Source organism: Cupressus sempervirens, chromosome 11, assembly GCF_028749045.1.
Source record: "Cupressus sempervirens isolate cs-2001-9-10 chromosome 11, ASM2874904v1, whole genome shotgun sequence".
Taxonomy (NCBI): domain Eukaryota; kingdom Viridiplantae; phylum Streptophyta; class Pinopsida; order Cupressales; family Cupressaceae; genus Cupressus; species Cupressus sempervirens.
In genome coordinates this window covers 277,422,206-277,427,333 of record NC_143128.1, presented here as the reverse complement: position 1 = coordinate 277,427,333, position 5,128 = coordinate 277,422,206, and positions in this window count along the sequence as shown.

Genomic DNA, 5,128 nt, shown 5'->3' with positions numbered 1-5,128 from the left:
GTTCCATTTATTCTCATGAGAGATGGATTCATGTTGAATCACTACTCATGAAACATGGGTCATCGAGTTTGACTCAAAAATCACACAGTTAAATCCTGATATTCACATCACAATTTGACTAGCTGTGGAAATCATCTCCTACTTATCAACTGATGAGCTTAAGGGGCTTTCTAATGAATGGTTCATAAGGCACAACACTTGGTGAAGGTTTTGCAAATGGGGTTGCAAGCTTTGGGTTTAACTGTGGAGGAAACTCCGTAGTTAAGCGCGCTCAGGCTGGAGTAGTACTGGGATGGGTGACCTCCCGGGAAGTCCCGGTGCTTCACCCCTGTGAGCATCACCTAGATCCAATGAGTGCTAAGTGTTCCATTTATTCTCATGAGAGATGGATTCATGTTGAATCACTACTCATGAAACATGGGTCATCGAGTTTGACTCAAAAATCACACAGTTAAATCCTGATATTCACATCACAATTTGACTAGCTGTGGAAATCATCTCCTACTTATCAACTGATGAGCTTAAGGGGCTTTCTAATGAATGGTTCATAAGGCACAACACTTGGTGAAGGTTTTGCAAATGGGGTTGCAAGCTTTGGGTTTAACTGTGGAGGAAACTCCGTAGTTAAGCGCGCTCAGGCTGGAGTAGTACTGGGATGGGTGACCTCCCGGGAAGTCCCGGTGCTTCACCCCTGTGAGCATCACCTAGATCCAATGAGTGCTAAGTGTTCCATTTATTCTCATGAGAGATGGATTCATGTTGAATCACTACTCATGAAACATGGGTCATCGAGTTTGACTCAAAAATCACACAGTTAAATCCTGATATTCACATCACAATTTGACTAGCTGTGGAAATCATCTCCTACTTATCAACTGATGAGCTTAAGGGGCTTTCTAATGAATGGTTCATAAGGCACAACACTTGGTGAAGGTTTTGCAAATGGGGTTGCAAGCTTTGGGTTTAACTGTGGAGGAAACTCCGTAGTTAAGCGCGCTCAGGCTGGAGTAGTACTGGGATGGGTGACCTCCCGGGAAGTCCCGGTGCTTCACCCCTGTGAGCATCACCTAGATCCAATGAGTGCTAAGTGTTCCATTTATTCTCATGAGAGATGGATTCATGTTGAATCACTACTCATGAAACATGGGTCATCGAGTTTGACTCAAAAATCACACAGTTAAATCCTGATATTCACATCACAATGATTTCTCTTCCTGACAGGAACAATAAGCGACATATTGTGGGATGGTGGGACAAGATCTTACTTGCTCCATTCTTTTCTCTCAAAGATTCCTTTCCTTTACAACCCATTTGGAAGGCTTGGATGATTGTTTGCAGTGGTTTGGATTGGAGAAGAAACTCATTACAACATGATTTCAGCTTTGCCAATTCCTCTATTTGGTGGAATAGACTTATACAATATTAGGGATAGCCATTGGTAGTCAGCTTTCCTAAGCATGCTATGTACCTTTTCAAGAAAGGGATTCAGAACTTTAATGATGTTTGGGATTTCAACTCTTTTGATTGGGTACATTAGCAAGTTACAAAGAATCACTTCAATTTAAATAACAAGATTAAAGGGTTTTTAATTTTTGTTAGCTCATTGGTGCCTATGGAACTCATGATGAAGCTATGTACACCTCTGCAATGTAGTTTTTTCAAGGATTGGCAGTGGCTGGGTTGTTTTCCCTTTTCTTGTTTTCCTCTTAAAAAAACCTACTTACACATTCTTACATGTTTGAGGTTAAATCATCATCTAAACAATAAATGGGGGGTGTAGGTTTACCGAAAGGAAATGGCATAATTTGAGCTCTCAAATCTAGAAATCTAAAGTTGAGGCAAATGCACAAATTTTGTCTTGGAAGATTTTACATCAAAAGTTGCCAGTTGGGGATAAATTGAGGTTTTTGTCTATACAAGCTCCCTTGTGTCCTTTTTACCATAGATCTAAAAATTTGAAACATATCTTTTGGAGTTGTCCTTGAGCGAAAGTTAAATGGAATATTATGTTTCATCACTTTTTTTCCATTTTTAATCATATTTTAAGCTGGAGGGAAGTGATTTATTGGCTTGGTCTTTGTAAGAACGTGGTTGTAGACTCTATGAGACAATGCATATTGCTACATATTTGGAAAATTAGATGTCAAGTAGTATTTTCTAACTAGTATCTATAGTAGGAAATAGATATCCTTATGTTTTATTCAGATATCTTTTATGAATTAGTTCTTCTTTGTTCACAGCTGAAGACTAAGAAGACTAAGCAGTAGAATCATGCATGGTACCAAAGACAGCTGGATGAAATTAAATATCAGGTGCTACAACTCCATGCTAGTGAGATGAAATGTTCCAGACAGCTCTAGCAACTCATTAAGTTTCAAGTGCAGCCATAATGTTCCTCATGTATTGTTGTTGTTTAGAGTTTGTGACTTGGTTCTCTTGTATGACTGCTATTTGTAACACGATTTTGCAGCCTACGAGTAGGTTGTCATTGTTCCTAGATGTTTTGGTTTACCAACCTATGAGTTGGCTGTTATAGTCTTCTAGTTTTGAGTTAATCATTAATTTTTTTGCAGCCTTTGACTATTGCTCTCTATATTTGTATTTATTAGCTTTCTTCAATTTTTTTAAAAAAAAGTTTAATTAAATGAAGTAATTTTATTAACATGACTGTTACTTATCTATTGGAGTCAAAATATGTTTTTGATAGAATGACAAATGATGTGGCCAACTTTGAAAATAAAACTATTAAATTATAAACATTGTAAATATTAGTCATTGACCTGTTGACTAGGACACTCTTAAGAAGAGCACACCTAGAAAAGAAATGCAATCCCCTTCTTACCACATTTCCCAATGGTCATCCATTTTTCATGCAATCTTTGTATTGTAATTTTTCTTCTCTTCTTCTTTTGCTTCACCTCTATAGTTTCACATCAATTGATGCCTAACAAATGACCTACCCAGGAATCCTAGGCTCTTCTCCAGTTCAAAGTCAGTCTGAATGACACCCTGAGCACTGTTAGTTCATGGGTAAATGGAAGTGATTGCTGCACCAACTAGACTGACATCTCCTATGACAATCACATGAACCACATTGTCTCTGTTGATATCTACCCTGGCTACTCTTTCTAGGGTGTGATATCTAAGAGCCTCTACGAACTTCACTTTCTCACATCACTACAAATATCTGGAGTATCAGGTACTACATCCATTCCTCCCTATTTGGGAAACCTGTCTTATATTGACTCTTTATATATAGATGCAAGTGTCTTAAGTGGGATGATTCCCCTCCCCATTTACTTTCTCCCCCGTCTAACACAACTACATCTTTTAGTCAGTTAGTTCAATGGAAGCATAGCTTCCTGCCTTGGCAATCTCTCTTATATTGAATCTCTCTCTTTTCAAGGCTTTAGTGGATAATCCTCCCTCCATTTTATCTCTCACCCATCTATATATCTCAATCTTTTCGACAATCACTTCAATGGGAGCATACCTTCTTGCCTTGCTAATCTTTCTTCTTTAACTTACCTTGACCTTCATAGCAACTGACTTGGTGGAATCATACCAGCTTCTCTTGGAAGTCTCTCTTTGTTTGAAGAATTTAAACCTTTGTTACAATTAGCTGAGTGGTATCATTTTATATTCTTTGGGCACTCTCTCTTCACTTGAGAAGTTGTTTATTGTTAATAACCAACTGAGCGGGGACTATTCCCCCTTCATTTGCTCAGCTTTCCTCACTCAATGAGTTGACTGCTGGTGGCAATCATTTCAATGGGAGCATACCTTCTTGCCTTGGCAATCTCTCTTCACTTGAGAGCTTGTCTATTGAGGATAACCAACTGAGTGGGACCATTCCCCCTTCATTTGCTCAGCTTTCCTCACTCACTGAGTTGACTGCTAGTGGCAATCGTTTCAATGGGAGCATCTCGTCTTCATCACTTCCACCTTCTTTAGTTGGATGGGACATCCTCCAACATGCCTCCTTAAAGGTTTGGTTGAGGAACATCTTGGATCACCCTATGCAGCTTCTCTCCTAGGAACATTATCCTACCAAGAAGAAGACATTTCAAATACAAGATCATATGGCATTCACATAATGAGTTTAGGATTTTATTTCTAGATCATGGAGAAGCTGGTTGAAGAGATGACAAGTTCTAGATTACTATAAAATTTGGTAGAATCCAAAAAGGGTGATCAAATGGAGTAAAACCTCTTTTGAAATTCTATCCAAAGAAAAGAAGGCTACTGAAAGAAGATGGAAGCTCTCCAAAATCAACTTGCACAAAGTGACACATCTGAGCATCACTAGGAGGAGAGGAAGTGTAGAGACAAATGGAGAACTCTCCTGAATAGGGAGGAATTTTTTTGGAAATAGAGATTGAGGATTCAATGGCTGGAGGAGGGAGACAAGAACATAATATATTTTTGCACAAATCATCCATGAGAAGAAAAAGAGAACAATATCAGCATTCTACTAGATGATAATGATCAAAAAATCATTGAGGTGGAATAGATAGTAGATAAAACTTAAACTCCTACTTCCATGAAATGTACAACCCTCTTATTATCCAAGCCGACATTATTTCACAAAATGATATAGGGAAAATGCACCAAGTTGAGATGCCAAAAAGATGACACTTTTTTTTTTCTTCAAACTTTCCAATAGCATGCATGCACTATAGTGTGTACGCATTATAGCATGCACGTGCTATGGCCTGGGCATAGGCTTGTTGAGCCCAGGCCATAGCGCATGCATGCTATAGCATGAACACCGCTATAGGAAAATTGATTTCTCAAAAGCAATGTACGTGCTAAAGCACATACACGCTATGGAGAAATATAATTCTCAATAGTGTGTGCGCACTATTGAAAATCACATACAACAATAGAGACCCTACTCTCTCCCTCCCTCCAGCCTCTCTCTCAATTTCTCCCTCCCTTTCTCCCTAACCCATCCTCTCTCTCTACATCCTATCCCATACTCTTTCCCTCCTCCCTCTCCCCCCCCTCTCTCTCTCTCTCTATCATCCACTACTGCTATGTCCCTCTCTTCTCTCTCTACCTCCCTCTCTCCCTTCTCTCTCTCTCTACCTCCCTCCCTCCCTTCCCCCCCCTCTCTCTCTCTCCC